A 19,285-nucleotide genomic window follows, 5' to 3' on the forward strand; every position below is an offset into this window, starting at 1 on the left:
ACAGGGCTAAACAATAAAGGAAATTGTTCTCAGGCTTATGTTCATAAAGTGAAGCATATTCATGATTGAATAAAAAGCTTATAGTTTATGTCATGAAGTTTCATATGGTTCTGATTTTAAAGTAGCCCTAAACTTCACAAACTAAAGATGAACTTTAGACCTGGCATTCCTAAAGCTTGTTAATTTACTTAACTTTAACTATTTACATGCTGAGCAACTCTTTCAGTGTAGTTATCGAGACTTTCTTCATTGCCAATAGAGAAGAGTCCATCCAAAACTATTTTTGGCACTTACTTCAGGTGCCTTATCTCAGAGTCACCTTCTGAAGAAACCTGTCTTTCTCTATGGATTAAAACGTGAACATAGACAGTATTGTTGTCTAAATATTTAACTTTTACAGAAAAGTGTAAGGTAAGGTATAACTAAAGAATAAATGTTTTTGAAAGGTACATGCTTGAAAATCTACCAATAACAACTACTCAGATATCATTCACCATGAACAAAAATATATTAATTAATGATGGATTTTATACACTTCCTTTACTTTTTACTTGCATTTACCTTATATATATATATGTGTGTGTGTGTGCAATTTAATTAAATTTTATATTAACACTGCCACTGGATAAATACCTTGAACATGACCCATGACATCACTTTTCCCATGTTAAAATGATAACTGTTCTCTATGTTTTTAGTCCCCAAAATTTCAGGGCTACAATAAACTGAAATTTAGATCTCTTGAAGTAGTATTGGAGGAGAAGATGAGACTAATAAAGAAGTCTCTAGAATCTGTTCTTTTTTTTAAAAAAGAGACTCTTTTTGGAGGAGGGTTTGCATTGACTGTCTGGAAGTGTAAGAATATCACAGTGACTACTCATTACATAAGACTATCTAAATCCATACCAAAGTGCAAACTGTTTGAAATACAGAGGACATAAAATTCCTCATTGGCTGCAACATCTTCCTCTTCTCCCAGGAAGAGTGACCAGTCTTCTAAACTCTAATTTGTGAACCTATTTAAAAATGTTATTTATTCTTCCTTTTTTTTATCCCACTATCTTACCTGTCTGTCATTTCTTACAAACATAAAAATAATTATTATATATTGACCTTTCAGATGAAAGATCAACCATGACCAGAGTTCTGTCTAAGGGGATGAGCAGCGGAAAAGGCAGGAAAGATCACCAGCACAGAACAAATGTCGAACTATATTTAACATCATTATCTCTCAAGCTGTTGTAAATTGTGCTTCAGAGACTTAGTGAGCCAGGGGTCGTGACTTCATGTTTGTAGAATATTTTTTCCTCCATTAATTTAAGCAAGCACTGTCTGAATACAGATAAATACAAGGACTTCTATAGTGTATTAGACCAGGAATCCAGCTGTGTGGTATCTTGTTGTGAGAGGAGCCACGCAAAAAACTAAATGACCTGACATGCAAATACAATGATTTCCTTAATTCCTCTCCTAGACCTGAGTTGTTTGCAGCTCAGTTATCCTCAATGAATTTAATTATGTACCCAGTTACCCCATCTGGATTCCATTTCTTCTTGTTAAACCTTGAGTGGATATAAACTTTAAGCATCTTGCAGTGAGTCTTTGGCGCTGAGTTCTGTGTGTTTACTGATTTTTCTGTAAAGAATTATCTTACAGTACTTCACTCAGATACTAATAGTCTTATTTGATGTTCTTTATTTCATATATTACATTGAACTATTGACCTATCTGTACTGTCTCTTTGCCAGACATAGAATTGTAGATTTCTTTGCTATCCACCTCACTTATCTCTTTCCAAGCAAGGGAGTTTTACCACTCATTCCTCATGTGAAAATTTTGCAACTTTGGTCATCTTCCCTAATGGCCATATTCAAGATCTGTTTGAAACAGGAATTTACACTGGAAACAATTTTATTTTTTATTTCTTTCCTAATAGTTTCCACCATTTGTTTTGATTTTTTGACCACTACTGAACTGGTGTCAGTTTTTCTTTACTACAAAGTCTCATCTCCGACATGATAGCCAATGCAGAGTGCATATGTTATATATTTGCTTTTTTCCCAATCACTTTAGACTTGTCTACACTGAGATTCATTTTCCATGCTACTGCATGGTTTCTTGATGTCATAAGCTCTGTTTTTGAGGGTCTTTCTGCAGTTCTGCACGGTCTGGCTATATGTCCTCATTATCTAGAATAACTCCATACCATCAGCAAATTTTCTGCACTTGCTGCTCACATCTGGTTCATTTATGAATATGTTGAACAGCACAGATCCCAGCACAGACCATTAGTGAGCTGTCGTGACCTCTAGTGACCATTTATTTTTACCCTGTTTCCTGACTTTTACCCACTCACTTATCCGTTCAAGGCCATTCTTTCCTATTTGGCTGTCTAGTTTCTTTAGAAGTCCTAAATGAAGGGATGTGTCAAGAGTCTTGTGGAAATCCAGTAAGACTAACTGAATCATCTTTATCCACATGCTTGTACACCCTTTCAGATGATGTCAATAAGTTTATAGGGCAAAACTTCCTAAAAATAAACCAATTCACACATTCCAACTAAATCACATTTATGAAAGTATTAACCAATTCAGTTCTTCACAGTGTTTTCTACTAATTTGTTAGTAGTTATTCAGAGTTCCCCTGAGAAAATTTTTAAAGAATTGGCATGGTATTTACCACCTTCCACCTTCAGGTGTTCAGGAAGTTTAAAAGACACCAGTATTAGGCTAATGCATTCTTAAGTTGTCTTAGAGCTCTTTGATGAACACTGGTGGATTCCCACAATTAGTTACGGTTCATTTTATGTTTGTTCCATGGCATCTTCTGCTATGACTTTATCTGATGAGTCTTCCACAAGTAAGAGTTAGGCCATGGGGAATAAAGCTTCTTTCATAGTATAAGACTAATGTGAAGAATATTTTTTTTTTTTAGCTTCTCTGCAATGGTCTTGTGTTCCCTAAGCATTCTATTATGTATTTTGGCCTTACAGATTCTCTAGGAGCCTTTTTTTGGTTTTGTGTTTGAAGAAAACTTCAGTACTGGATTTCATAATTTTTGATATCTGTTCCACAAATTATTTGTGGACTTCTTTATTGTACTTCTGCATTTAATCTGCTATAATGTTTTTTTCTGTTTTCTTAAGTTGAACATGCTATCAGATTTATTTGAAAACTGTCTTCTTGTTTCTACTAAGAAATTACCATTCTTCTGGCTTCAGAGCCATCAGAAAACTATTTACCATTGCAAATGGATTCTGTTTATATTCTTGTCCTGGTTTCAGTAGGGATAGAGTTAATTTCCTTTCTAGTAGCTGGTACAGTGTTTTGGATTTAGGATGAGAACAAAGTTGATAATGCACCGATGTTTTAGTTGTTGCTAGGTAATGCTTACACTAGCCAAGGACTTTTCAGCTTCCCATGCTCTACCGACTGAGAAGGCTGGAGGTGCACAAGAAGCTGGGAGGGGGCACAGCCAAACTGGCCAAAGGGACATTCCATACCATGTGACGTCACGCTCAGTACATAAAGTGGGGAAAGCTGGCCGAGGGGGGCCGCTGCCCGGGGACTGGCTGGGCATTGGTCGGCGGGTGGTGAGCAATTGCACTGTGCATCACTTGCTTTGTGTATTATTATTATTATCATAATATTATTATTATTATCATTTTATTTCAATTATTAAACTGTTTTTTATCTCAACCCATGAGTTTTTTCTCACTTGTGCTCTTCCAATTCTCTCCCCCATCCCACCGGGTGGGGGGGAGTGAGCGAGCGGCTGCGTGGTACTTAGTTGCCGACTGAGATTAAACCACGACAATTCTGAATAAGGAGGACATACATATTTTAACGTGGAATAAAATGAAAACACACATAGAAGAATCCATTTTCATTTTACAAGGTAGGTTTATGTTCCGATACTTATTTTGCCTGAAGAGGATTTCATTATTACCATTAGCTACTTGTAAAAACTTAATATTAAAATGACAGATGTGTCAGAACTTTGGACAGATGGCTAAATCTGACATTTGTAAAGCTATTATTTTACTACACCACAATGAGTGTTGTTATTTCTACTAGTGTAACAGGGTTGGATGCTAACCTGCAAGGAGAATTTTTTTGAGTATTAAGCAATTTAATTTTCCATAATGGTATTAAACCAGAATACCAACAGAAAAAAAAAAAAATGGCCTTTCATAATTCTAAGATAACTGGGAGATGAAAGATCTCAAAATTTCTGGATTCAAGAATTTTTCAGACCTGAACCTCCTTCTGTTTCCTGTGTTAAAATGGAGGATTTTATTATTGTTGTTGATGGTGATTTTTTCCTGGCTGCCAATTGCACTTTGGAGTGCCCTTTAGTAAATTGTCTTAATTGCAGCCACAGTGCAACAGTGATAATTGTGGGGCTCATATCAGCCCCAGAAGGGAAAATATGCTGTAGATACAAAATGAGACAAAGAAAAAAGAACATTCTAAAATAATACTGTTGCTAACACTCATGCTCATATTTAATTTTTCTGTATTGGTTTTTGTTTTGTAAATTTATTTAATCCAGTTTCACCTCTGCATAATTCATTATGCTAAATTGTATACCAATTCATCATTTTTCTTCTAGCAAACTGCATTATCATGGCTGCATAATGTGCACAGTACATCCATACTTCCGAGTAACAAGGGCTGTAACATTTTTTGTAATCCATTATTGGTACATTGTAATACCACTTAATAGCATAACGCATGTTTTAAGCCTCTTCCAGCTGGCATGGTCAGCTACTGCTAACTCCCAAGTTCCCAGATAATGTGAATGTGATGATCGTTCTCTGTTGCAGATACAGGAGTGCATAGCAATGGAGCTAATCACTAGTTCTGTATCTATAATGTTCCTGTAAAGACTTGTCACAATGACATGGATAGAGGAGGCCTGACTCTCATTTAAAATGCCAACTCTCTACTTCTCTGCAATTTCAACCCTTTTTAACACAAACCAGGGGATTCTGATGAGTACTAGCAGAAAGGAAAATCAGGCCAAGATGATGTAAGAATATGGGGAAACATTAATGGACCTTTTTTTTTTTTTTTTTTCCTGGCAGACATAGCAGTGATTTACATGTGTACATGGGTATATATCTGATGTCTTTCTTTCCAGACAGTCTTTACAACTTTAGAATCATAGAATAGTTTGGGTTGGAAGGGACCTCTAAAGGTCATCTAGTCCAACTCCCGTGCCGTGGGCAGGGACATCTTCAACTAGAGCAGGTTGCTCAGAGCCTCGTCCAACCTGACCTTGAATGTTTCCAGGGATGGGGCATCCACCACCTCTCTGGGCAACCTGTGCCAGTGTTTCACTACTGTCATCCAAATATAAGAAGACACTTATAAGGTGAATGGATTAAAAGAACCCCTAGGTCAATTAAAAAGACAAGAAGATTTTTCAAATTGACTTATGTGTAAAGACTTGAAAGAAAAATTAATGATGGATAATATGAAATCTCCAATGCTAGTCTAACAAAGAAAGACAAGAATTTTATTAGTGGAAATATTAACATGTTCCTATCTTATCTGAAAAAACAGTAGTTTAAAAGATAAAAATGTCTCAACTGCCAGTATTCTGGTATCCACAAAAGAAATCAATTTGTGCATATTTGGTTGTTATACAAGAATGGCATAATAAAGAAAAATACTGGGAAAAAATGTTTCAGTAGGTGCATTAAAATCTTGATTAATAGAAGCATCCTTGATATCATAGCCACATTCATTAGAAATGTTAGCTTTATTTTTCATTAATTATTTTTTTGTTGTGGTTCTAAATGAAGCATTCTGGATCAACAGAAATCCTTATTATTTTACCACGTGATTGGAAAATAGCTACACTTAGTCCTAAGATACCTCTGCTAAAGATAACATGTTATTCTAGGGCTTTATATTTATTTTTGAGAAATCAAAATTAAAATTATATTTATAAAATGCAAACAGTCAAATAAGAGATCTGGGGTAAGGTTTCTGGCAGAACATTTTTATTTAACATAAAGTTATTTCCAAGGCCTTCCCAGTTTCACCTATGTAGATATCTGCATCTTGATTAATCAACTACATTTTCTTTATAATTCAAGGAAATACATATTACTTCCAAAACAAAGTTCTTCTAACCATTTTAGATAACTATATTATGATGAGATGAATCATGTTCTAGAAATGCCCATTTTTATTCATGGAATAAAACCTCTAGCTGGCAAGCTCAGATGTAGATGTCTGCATCATAGAAATAGATGAGATAAATCCCACTGTATTTGACTTATCTCAGTGGAAAAGAGTATGAATTGCTATATAATTCGTACTAAGCATCTCGTGTTGTGGAAGGAAATTACATTATCAATTGTATTAGAAATAGTGGAGCTAAAGATAACTTTTTGCTGTGTATGATGACTGCAAATGTTACATCTATTTCCTCTATTCTATAACATTATTTTTAAAGTGAGGCAAGTGTTAAGATTCTGCCTGAAGAAGCCTAAGGAGGAAGAGGGCTGCCTAAGTTATTCCTGCTCCATTAAATTAAAAGTGCTCGGAGCCTGTTCTCTGCCAGTAGTCACATAATGAGCGGTACCCATACTGCTAAACATGCTGGTATACACAGCATAAGTAGATACATCAATATTATATTTTGATAAAGGTCCCTGGCCCACACGAACTCCTGAACCATGCCCAGGAATTGCATGGAAAATTGTTAACAGGAATGGACAAAGATCAGGCCAAGGTCTGTTCTACAAGTTTGACTTAGATCAAGTTCCAGAGTTATGAAATATCCCCTAACACAATTTGTACTGCTAGCATAGATATTCCTTTAGATCCCATGAATACCTCTGATCCATACTTATAAAATGGGAATAATGAATGCATCATACTTTTTTATGCCATACCTTGTTTCTTGCTTGCATTTTGGATATAAATATAGTGGAAATGGAGAGTGCTTCATGGCTCAGTCTTGTTTATTAACTTGCCACCACTTATAAGAAATAATGACCACATACTTTTATATTCACAGGCCCGGTCACTCCAATCTATCAGAAAGAGTGTACTTTCAGGGAGAAGGAGACAGGAAAGATTTTGATATGTCTCCCTCTGATAAGGGTTGCCAGCAGTCACCACGTAACAGAAGAGAAAAAAAAAAACAAACAAACAAACAGGTGGAAAGGGAGGTCAAAATTAAAATAAGAATTCAGGAAACACAGAATATTCTCGGGAAACAGCAGGGTATGGTTACTGTCAGAACATTTCGGCATAAACCACAAAGGAACCTTTGTAAAGCCCAAACCTTGATATTTTTTGACAGAAGAAAATGGTTGGCTGGAGAGAAGAAGAAGGAATTATTGGGGAATGTTAAAAAATGACACCTTCAATGCATGTTCAGTTAATAAGTTACATCAAATTCAAGTTTCCTAGGATAAATGAGCTGGTACATATGCTTCCTAGAATATCATATGTCATATTCAAGAATAATTTTTTCCTATCCATAGCTAAATTATATAGAATGTTCAATGGTCATAAATGTTATATTCCATAAAAATTAAGTCACTTCTTACAAATTTTTTGCAATTATAAAGTGGTGACTTTTTTACCAGAGTACTTTTTGGTAAGGTTTTTTTTCACTGTTCAATATCAAACTTTAACAGAAAGTATAGAAAAACATAGAGAAGTATAGAGTAAGGAAAATGGCTTCAGTTTTGGCAAATAAAATATAAATATAAAATGTTCAACAATTTTTTTAAACCTATTTAAAATGAACTTTAATTAAACTGATGGTTGAAATTTTCTTTTTTAATATGTCTAATGCTTGTTCTTCAGCTGTTACTCAAAAATGTTTTTTAAGATTTTATGTTAGTATAATTTGACTATACAGCTTTATAGGGGTTTTAGAACTGCTCTTGATTTTTTCGGATAAAGGTGATGGAGTAGATACTGTACTTTAGAAGAATTTGAGCTAAGTCCCTTTCTACAACTCCTTTATAGCATTTTCCAGTAACTGTTTTTTAACTTCCTTTGCTTATTGAGGGAAAGTTGTAACTGAATTTTTAGATCATATCACTTAGTTAACTGTAAAATCTATTTTCTGAGTCACATACTGCAGCATATTTCCACTTAATTCACAATCTTACCTCTTTTTGATCATATTATATGTTTATTTTCTTGGTGACATTTTTTTTTTTTTCTTGCTTATTTGTTTATTTGTTTGTTTTTTTCTGGTATTATTTGTAATATACACACACACACAAAGGATACAAACATAATAAATGTCTAATATATACTACCCCTGAACTGTAACATTGATACTAAATGTGTACCACAGGTTAAGAAAAATGGATACAATAGTTAGGCTATTATTTGACACTTAGTCCAAAATTTTTAAAGAAAAAGTAGATATTTAATTTTAGTTGTAAGATATTTTCCTGACTTTATACAAATTACATATACTTGGTCTCTAGGTCACCCATGAAAGTTCTAGATCAGAACTTTGAGCTTCTTTGAGTTGAAATGTGACATATTTACTTTTTCTAACATAGTAAACATAAATCTTAGGATGCTGAAACATCTTCTCAAAAGCATGGAAAATTCTATCTATCATGTCTGGGTTTTGGGGATTTTTAGCAAAAATTCCTTAGGAATAACCACTATAAACATTTCAACCAATTGATTCTAGTCTTCTTTAGAAGCATATTTCCCAGCTGATATTGTAGGACTGTCCTTCAACTGATTTCAGGAGGAATCTGAATTAGGCCTTAAGTTGCTAATGATTTCTTTTTACGGTAGTACTGTGTTTCACTATGGATTTACAGCCCTTTGGTGACACCACTGAGACAGGAGGGGCAAAATGTTAACACTCACTTCTGACATAAATCTTTAAGAAGAGAGAGAATCTTGTCCTGCTCACTTAGTTATAGAAAACATTCCAGCTGAAACTTGAAGAAGTGCTGGCTTTGGACCACTTAAATAAATAAACTTGACCAATATTTTTGTAAGTAAATAAGAATAAATTGTGTTTTCCTCAGATATTCATCTTTTGTTCAAGAATAAAATTCCTTAGTTGGTGGAAAACAAAGCACACTTCCTCAAATCAGTAGCATGTCAATTTTGGAATTACATGCAGTGTCTGCAGTCTGACTCACACATACAAATCAGCTGAAAAAGGATTATTGTCTATTTTTTAATGAATCAGAGTTTTGATGTATAGTCCCCAAGGTGATTTATAGTTTATAATTTTCTACATATTTTACTACTTGTTAATGATAAAATATGTATTTGGGGAGAACAAGGGATAAAGGTAAAACTGAATAAATTTCTGTTGCAGAATTTACGTGAAATATCTTGCCCTTTTAATGTCCTTAAATATGCCCCAGACCCCTTGTATAACTTCATCTGTCTTCTCTCAGCAGTACAGTCCATATGTCTCTTAATATCAACAAATTAACAAGAATAGTTATACCAAGCAGTCTGGCAAACTATTGTCTCTATTTGAGGGAACAATTTATCCCTATGAATTGCAGTAAAAGGCAATTTTGTCTAATTACACTGAGCATATTGAAATGTTAGCTTTTCCCTCACGGGTACTAACACCAGATTTGTAATTGTTGATGGTACTGAATTTAAAATGTCCCTCCGTTTGGGAATTAGAAGACCCAAGTTTGCTCTTGAATATGACCCTTACTTGTTAAAGTCTGAAATATCCTTACTGTGTTCTTACAGCTGTCTTTATGCTACCGTGAGAGAAAGACTTCATTTTTTTGAAAAGTTTCCAAGTTTCAGTTTTAATCTGTTTTACTTGATAATCCGTACACTTTATTAATCTAGTATAGAAATAAAAAATTTCAAAAGTGCAAATATTTTATAACAACTTTTTTGTCATTTTTTTAACTGATGATTCACTGAAGAGATCATACATGAAGGTACACAGTCACCCCTATGCACACACCTTCACCCATACAGACCTGGATAATAAGCTATGAGGTATTTGTTTTAGGTTAATGAAATAACCTCCCCTCAGAAAAAAACATGAAACTTACATTGGCGTTCCCCTAATAGTATCCCAACCATGCTGTCTTTTTCATAAAAGTCAGGGAGAAAGACAGCGAAAGAGAGAGAAAGAGAAAGAGAAAACAAAGTATAACACACACAAGGTACTTCCCCCTCCAAAAGAGTATTTCTACTTATTGAACTATGTGGTAGTAACTGAGTTTTCTAAACAAAAGAAAACATGGTGTTCATGTTAAAATTGTTCATCAATATGATCTGAAGAGTGGAATTTCAGCCAACCAAATTTTACTGAAAGAATTATTTGTCAAATACAGCTTTTTAATTTTATTTCATAAACTGATCCATTAGTTAGTGATGGGCCGAGGCCAACTGTATGAGATTCAACAAGGCCAAGTGCCGGGTCCTGCACTTCGGCCACAACAACCCCATGCAGCGCTACAGGCTTGGGGAAGAGTGGCTGGAAAGCTGCCCAGCAGAAATGGACCTGGGGGTGCTGGTCGACAGCCGGCTGAACATGAGCCGGCAGTGTGCCCAGGCAGCCAAGAAGGCCAATGGCATCCTGGCCTGTATCAGAACTAGTGTGGCCAGCAGGAGTAGGGAAGTGATCGTGCCCCTGTACTCGGCACTGGTGAGGCCACACCTCAAATGCTGTGTTCAGTTTTGGGCCCCTCACTACAAGAAGGACGTTGAGGTGCTGGAGCGTGTCCAGAGAAGGGCAACGAGGCTGGTGAGGGGTCTGGAGAACAAGTCTGATGAGGAGTGGCTGAGGGAACTGGGGTTGTTTAGCCTGGAGAAAAGGAGGCTGAGGGGAGACCTCATCGCTCTCTACAACTACCCGAAAGGAGGTTGTAGTGAGGTGGGTGTCGGTCTCTTCTCCCAAGTAACTAGCGATAGGACAAGAGGAAATGGCCTCAAGTTGTGCCAGGGGAGGTTTAGATTGGACATGAGGAAAAATGTCTTTACTGAAAGAGTGGTGAAACATTGGAAGAGGCTGCCCAGGGAAGTGGTTGAGTCCCCATCCCTGGAGGTATTTAAAAGACGTGTAGATGAGGCGCTTAGGGACATGGTTTAGTGGGCATGGTGGTGTTGGGTTGACGGTTGGGCTCGATGATCTTAGAGGTCTTTTCCAACCTTAATGATTCTATGATTTTATGATTCTATGATTAATTTTATAGCAGTTCATATGTAGCTGCAAGAAATAACTAAAAAAAAAAAATAATATTAGAAATGGAGCTTCATTGTATTCACCCTTTCATGTGATAATGTGCTTATGAAATAGAGAAATCAAGCAAAAACTACAGTGGCCCACCCAAAGCTAAAGAGCTCTTAGTAATTAGCTCAGCAATATAATTAATAAAATGAACTATTTTCAAGAATAAAGGAAACCAAATATTTTTAATATTTCTGACTAATTTATCAATACATAATTTCTAATGTAGGCTGTCATTTTTTAAATTTTACAGTTAAATTGCTTATTTTTCTTCTAGCTTGCTATTTAAAGCAAAAAAACCCCAACCCTCCTATTAAGTGAAGGGATGCCTAGAACACTCTTAAGGAGTACCAACCTTATTAAAAAGTAGTTTAATGTAAAGAGACAACCATGCCCCCATTAATCCAGGATCTAGTGATCTAGTAAGACTAGATCTTTTCTTCTTATTCAACTCAAAAAAGTAGTCATCATTCTTCTACTGATAAATCTTTAGGAGTGAATACATTGCAATAAGTCATTTTTTTATATATCTTTCAAGGAAATCCATAGGCCTTCTCTTTATTTGAAATGAAACAGAATACCAATAGAATCTTTACATGCCTCTAGTTAAATATGGGAAAATACCAGATGAGTATCAGGAACAATTTTACTCATTTAATGTTTTAAGATAGGAGGAACAATAATTTAACGTTCAGAGAAGGTTGTTGCTCAAATCATAGAATCATAGAATCATAGAATCATTGAGGTTGGAAAAGACCTCTAAGATCATCGAGTCCAACCATCGACCCAACACCACCATGCCCACTAAACCATGTCCCTAAGTGCCTCATCTACATCAATCATGCCCCCATTTTAATGTATATTATATATTTCTGTATTTATCCATATACATACAAGACAGATCATTCTATTCTTTGTTCCTTGCACTGGGGACAATATGCTTTCAAGTGTCAACAAATATAATCTTTGTGCAACCTCACTTTCATGGACTTCTATCCAGTAGCACAAAGATTCAAAGGAAGATCAGTGAAACTATAAGAAGTCACAGATTGAATAGAATAGCTGAGATAAGTACAGATTCAAGCTGTTGTCCGAATTCTAAATGGATCTTTTTTGATGCTTAGGAAAGTTTTCCTTGTTTTAATTTTTTTTCTCCATTATTATTACCAGTAATATTTTTACTGATCCCACACTTATCTTTGACATAAGGATTGATGGAGGTAAGAGGTAAAAAGATTGTTATGATATCTCTCTTAAATATATATATGTACTATTTTTGGCTGAAATGTGTCTGTAAAAATGGAAATATTTCTCTCTAGGTTAATCAGCAGTTAAAAAAACCCATCAAACTGTATTAAAAAAAAAACCTATGAAAACAATGAATAAGAATGAGAAAAACTCACAAACCACACTGAGAAAGCCCAGATGGAAATATCTCTATAGCAGCCATTTAAAAAAAAAAACACACACACACCTCCCCCCCCCCCAAAAAAAAAAAAAGAACATGTGAAAATGTGTTTCATGATAACCTCTCCTTTAGTTGGAAAATAGAATTTAATTTTTCCCTCTATTTACTTTTCATCTTTCTGAGTTATGTTTTAAAATATAAGAGGGAGAATGTGCTAAGGCTTCCTCTAGGGCACAGGATGGTTAGCATAAATAAAATAGACCCTTCTATTAATTGCTGCCCTTGCTAATTCATCAGATAATTCAGGTAAGGTTTTGTGCATCAGACTGAAGAGGCCATCAGAGTCACATTACACAGTGCAAGCAGGACAAGCCTCAGCTGCCTCAGAGAACATTCTCTTGATAAAAATGTGAAAGAGGAAGGATGAATTCCAGGGTGTTCTGGGCTTCTAGTAAGAGTATGAATTAAAACGTCTGTCAATGCACTTCTATTTCACATTCTTTGTTGACTTAATTCCCAGTGGCTTAAAATGGTATTGCATGTGCAGCCCAGTCCTCCCTGCAGCAGGCAGGTTGGAATGAGAGGAAAAACAACCATTTCCTACAGTTATACCTCTCCATGTAATGGAGGAAAGTATTTCTGAATAATGTATATATGTCCCTCTGTGTGGAAATGACAGAAATATTGATAAGACGTTACTGAATAATAAAACCACTGAGATGCCCAAGTGCTTAATTCCAAAGGATGCTGGAAGAAGTCATAGAGCTCCTTCAGCACTTTGAATCTCTACTGATATTAACAGAAAGGGTGAAAGAGCGAGAGTTTGAGGTTTTGCTAGCTTGTGCCACATACAATTTTAAAGGAAGAACTATTGTTAGCCAAAGAAGTAAAGTTATAAAGGCATACACAGGAAATATCTGGGAATCTTGAAGACACTGCAGTTATTGATCTTTTCAAAGTAAACGTTTTTCCTACAGTGTTATTTAAACCCTGGTTTCTAGAAGGCAATCACTGATCTGCATAATTGCAAAAATGTAATGATAATAGTGAAAATAACATTTAATGCATACTGTTCTAAATCCATATTGTACACAAAACTTTAAGATTTCTTTTTATCTGAAATATATTTCCATCTTGATTTTGATTCTTCTGTAAAGTGAACAAATATTTTCATTTATCTTCCTCTTATTTCACTACCTGACAGTAGGTCAAGCAATACAATGTATTTTCCTCATTATAGTGCACGTCTCTCATGAGTAGAAATATCGTAGTCCAAACTCAGCTGAAAACAGTTGTAATATTTAATAAAAATACATGTCTCCATATAGGTATACTAGTAAGTATGCTTCGCATTTTTTCCCATCACACCTGGAAGAAATGCTATTGCTGTTACAGCCTCGTTAATCAGTGCATCGGTTAAGCAAAAAGTTCCATGTTAGGCTGCTTAAAAATGTTTCATAGACTGCTGCATGCCAAAAAAGAGCACTCTGGAAAGCCTCTTCCTCTATCCCAGCTTTTTGTCACCTATTACCCTATTCTGAGAACAGTATTAGCATCCTAATATTTCCTAAAGCAATTCATACTTTTACATCATCATATGTAGCTGTCCACTGCAATCCTGACTGTTTAGGCATTTTGCAGAGGATAATTACCAAAGAAGAAATAAACACCCTTATTTTTTCATGTTTGACTGTATGAGCTACAGTATGAATGGCACTTACCTTCTCATAGTACTTAGGAGGTGGGGGGATGCTTGGCCTGGCCAAATCCTACTGAAGTTCATAGAAGATGTCCTGCCAACATCAATAGACATTGCAGCAAAGCCTATGTAAATCACTCTGGCTGCTCTCCTGCTTTGCCACACAAAGAGGGTCTGTTCAAAGAAGCAGTTACAATAAGACACATTTTGTACTTAAGCAGCAGACCGGCACATCTCCTATAAGACGAGATGATAAGAAAGCCATCCGTAGTGGTTCAGACCAAGATTGATCTTGTCTGATAATAGACAGCAGGAGAAAGAACAAAAGAAATAGGATAACCATGAAGTGATCTTTTATCACGTAGTTGCTGGCAACCATTGTTTTTAGGACTTTCTGATAATGAATCTAATCCGTTTTCAACACTTTTTCTTTTGTGTATAAAAAAGAACTTTCTGTTTCTGTTTCTTTTCATATGCTACCTGTTAATTTCTCTATTCTGAGAAAGTAAACCAAAACCTAAAAAAAAATTCTCTATTCACCTTCTCTAGTCACACAGGTTTACACAGTACTTTGCCAGGCTGAGGAAACCTAAGCTATTTATTCTCTCTCTGTGAAAACCACTCCATATCCCTAGTTTTCTCTGACACTTTTCTTTGTTCCTTTTCTAGTTCTTTACTTTCTTTCCTAGACCTAGAAAAGGGGCAGCTGGAAGTCTCCCTGCTTAGTCTGGTCTGGAATAATAAAAAAGTTAATTTTCCCTTCTTTATTTACTATAACATAATCAGATCTAATACATTCTTTTTTTTTCTTTTTAGATACGATGACTAATACTTCACTCTGTTTTTAAAGTATAGATGCAATAGAGAACTATCAAGCACACAATACTCTTATAAATTTGTTATTTAATAAATAAGTCCCTAAGATTTCCTACTTTACCACTTGCCTTTTCATAAATGTGGAATGTTGAGCTGATTTTTCAGATAACCATCCATAATGAACTTAAGATCTGTTTTATCAATGGTAATGGGAAATTTGGATATTGTGTTTTGGATTCTTTTATTTTCCTTTTCACAACTAACATTCATTTTCTTCTGTCAGTTGTGCCAAGTCTTTTACTACTAGAAGATTCCTGTGGATTTTTGTCCACATTTTTTTATTCTGTTACTGCTTTTTTCATTGCTTTTTCAAGTAATTTTTTGTTATATTGAAGTACATTGAGTGTATGTTCCAGAGACTAAGCTAGTCAGTTTGTTCTTACCTTTTGTTTACCATCTTTTTGCATTCACTAATCCAAAAGGCATTTCCTTTTATCTGAATTTCTATAAAATAGTTATATTTATATCTACACATACACTATATATTTCTCATTTTGCTAGTAGCTCTTGTCTTAACTTCATATTCATCTATTAAGTGAGGCTTCTGAATTTAAACAAGAGTAATGGATTTAATTACTAGCCACTTCCATGTGTATTGAAAAATTTGCCTGCAGTGACTTATTGGACAGATATATTAATAACATTTTTTTTCACGTAACTGTAGACATCCTAATACAAATTCATATGTATGGAAATTGACTTAGGCACACATGTATCTACCCCTTCAACATTACAACTTATTTTCTTGTACAAATAGAAGGTAATTCAAGCAGATCTACCTTAAATCTGCCAATTTGTACAAATACAATGTAATCTACGCTGATCTACCCTTAAATATGCAAACTTGTGGGCATAGAAAAGCATATGAGAGTCTCTTCGTGTGTGAGCGTGTGTGTGTGTAAGTTGAAAACAGCCTGCATTCTCAACATAGTGAAGGTAGAATTTTTTTAATTAATATGATGTCAACAAACACAGACATGTGAGTTTGATTTTTATTGTTTCAAAAAATAAAATAAATAAATTGTACAATGAACATTTTAAAGCATATTTCTTCTCTTGGATGGCACTATGAATTATTCTGTTAGAAAGTTTTGGCATGGAGTTTAGAGCAATTATACATTTTTACTTTTTTGTTGTTTTACAAAAGACCAGCAGTTGGAAAAAATTATAATTTTCTAAACATATGTTAAAAATGTGTGTAAAACCATACTTATCTATCAACACTTCTATCAGACAGTTGAAGTTAAATCTCCCTTCCACAGATTTCAATGGAGCCAGACAGAGGTCTCAATTTCATTCCACATGTTTATACAAGAAACTACACAATTGCATAAGTGGAACTTAAACAAACATTTGTTGTGATAACATAAGTTGAAAGATGAAAAGTATTGCTACAGGTATAAATCTGTTCCTGAATGCTTATGTCCATGTCATTTTATTCTCTTCAGAAACCCTTTCACCCTCTGTGGCAATATCATTGCAATTACACCGGTGGTAGCAAGGCAGAGTGGTGAGGGATGAAGTTTTTCCCCCAAAGCCACACAGAGTACATGGCCTCAGGAAAAAGTAATTGAGCACTGCCTTGCTTGTAATGTAAATTATCCAGGTAAGGTCCAAAAGGCATGGAACTCTCCATGACAGAATTCCTTGAGTGTGCTGTAAATCACATACTTGCACATAAATTTACAGGCACCTGCAAAATGTTTTCCACATAAAATGTGCATGTAAATCATGGAAAAAAATAATGAAATAGCTTTCAGTGAAGTTAAAGATTAGATAAACCTAATCATAAAAACTGGTTGGCTTTTGGGGTGGGTTTCTTTTTATTGTTTCAACATTTGTTCTCAGTTGATTGTTTATTTTTGTTAGAGACTGAAGCAATCCTATCTGCTTTCAGCAGGTGAGATGAAGAAGAAAAAAATATCTACAAGAGTTTGTCAGACCTGCAATGTATTAAGTTTGCTGCTACAGTGGGAATGATATACTTAGAAACTGAATCTTAGTATTTAAGTGGATGTTGTAGTTTAACCTCAGTCAGCAACCAAGCCCCACACAGCTGCTTGCTCACTCCCCCACACTCCCTGGTGGGATGAGGGAGAGAATTGGAAGAGCAAAATTAAGAAAACTAGTGGGTTGAGATGAGAACAGTTTAATTATTGAAATATAATAACAATAGTAATAATAATAATAATAATAATAATAATAATAATAATAATAATAATAATAATAATAATAATTTGTAATGAAAAAGAAAACAACAAAAGAGAGAGAGAGAGGAACAAAACCCAGGAAAAACAAGTGATGCAACTGCTCACTACCCGCTGACCAATGTCCAATCAGTCCCCCAGCAGCGATCACTGCCCCCTGGCCAACTCCCCCCAGCTTATATAATGAGCATGATGTGATATGGTATGGAATGTCCCTTGGGCCAGTTTGGATCAGCTGTCCTGGCTGTGCCCCCTCCCAGCTTCTTGTGCACCTCCAGCTTTCTCAGTCGGTAGAGCAGGGGAAGCTGAAAAGTCCTTTACTAGTGTAGGCACTACTTAGCAACAACTAAAACATCGGTGTGTTATCAACATTATTCTCACACTAAATCCAAAACACAGCACTGTACCAGCTACTAGGAAGAAAATTAATTCTATCCCAGCAAAAACCAGGACAGTGGGTAAATCAAAGAGAAAGTACTTTTTGAGAAAATTTTGTAAACTTTTACAGGGTGAAAGTATGTTGCTCTCCAATGTGTTATTCTCTGTTGAATTACTTGAGCAACTTTCCTGCCTTTGCCACTGAAGGTATTGCATATGACTCATAAAAAAGTAAAAATGGTAGCATTACAGACTTATTTGGGTTGGTAGGATCCTGAGGAGGTCATCTAGTCCAACCTCCTGCTCCAAGCAGGATTAACAGTGCATTCGGACCAAGTTGCTTAGGGTTTTGTTCAGCTGAGTATTGAAAAACTCCACAGATGGAGACTGCACAACCTCTCTGGGTAGCCTGCTCTGCTGCTTAATTATCCCCTGAGGGAAATTTTTATTTCTTTATATCCAGCTGGCATCCTCTTGTTTCAATTTAGGACCACTGTCTCTTGTTCTTCTGCTATGCACGTCAGTAGAGACCCTGCCTCTGTCTTTTCAGTAACCTCCCAACAGGCACTGGTGGGAGCTGCTGTTAGGTCTCTCACAGCTGGCACTTCTCCAAGCTGAAAAAGACCCAGGCCCTCAGCCTTCCCCCAAAGATCAAGTGCTCCAACCATGGCCATCCTGGTGGACTTAGTCCAGTTTACTGATATCTTTCCTGTCTCAGGACTGCATGCCGTATTCGTGATGTAGTACAATGACAAAAAAATATTCATGTTCCTCGATCTACTGGCTATGCAGAATTGATTGGAATGAGTTGTGATGTTGAAAAGGGTTGAAAATCAGGACAACTACTCATGTCAGCAAGTTAAGAAAGTCTACTTAAAATGATTGTTCCTTGAGTTCTTAAAACAATGCAGATTATTTTACAATATTATTTTTATATTAAAAGATTAAGAGCATGAGGTTTCATGCCTATTTTTAGTTTATTCTGATTTCCCTTTGACAACTTTGCCTTTGAGCAAGACTCTACCTCAATATTTAGCTTTATCAGTAATATAAACTCTGTGAGAATAAATGTGCCTAAGTACCCTCCTAACTGCCAGCCTCTATTTCCAGTAAAATCACTTAATGCCTTTAAAAATTTTGCAAATATAGCAGTGCTACAGCAGCAAGCTATCTTTCTTTTTTAGAGCACTTTTAGACAGAGGTGTATGCACATGTGCATGTGTGGGCATTTGTGAGTTCAGGTGTATGTGCATGTACAGGCAATATATAATGTTTGCAATGTTTTTGGCAGATGCACAAACTAAGCCTTAAATGTCATTATTAGTTGACTCGTACACATAACTAATAACATTCTTTAAATCTGTTTTGAAAAGGTTAATGGCAATGAAATTTCACTGAAAAATAGAAATAACAATTTGATGAGTGTACCTAAGATGCATTGTGACCTCCTACAGGCACAGGCCATTGAGTCCTGTCTGCTTGGAA

This window comes from Aptenodytes patagonicus, chromosome 1 (genome assembly GCF_965638725.1).
Source record: "Aptenodytes patagonicus chromosome 1, bAptPat1.pri.cur, whole genome shotgun sequence".
Taxonomy (NCBI): domain Eukaryota; kingdom Metazoa; phylum Chordata; class Aves; order Sphenisciformes; family Spheniscidae; genus Aptenodytes; species Aptenodytes patagonicus.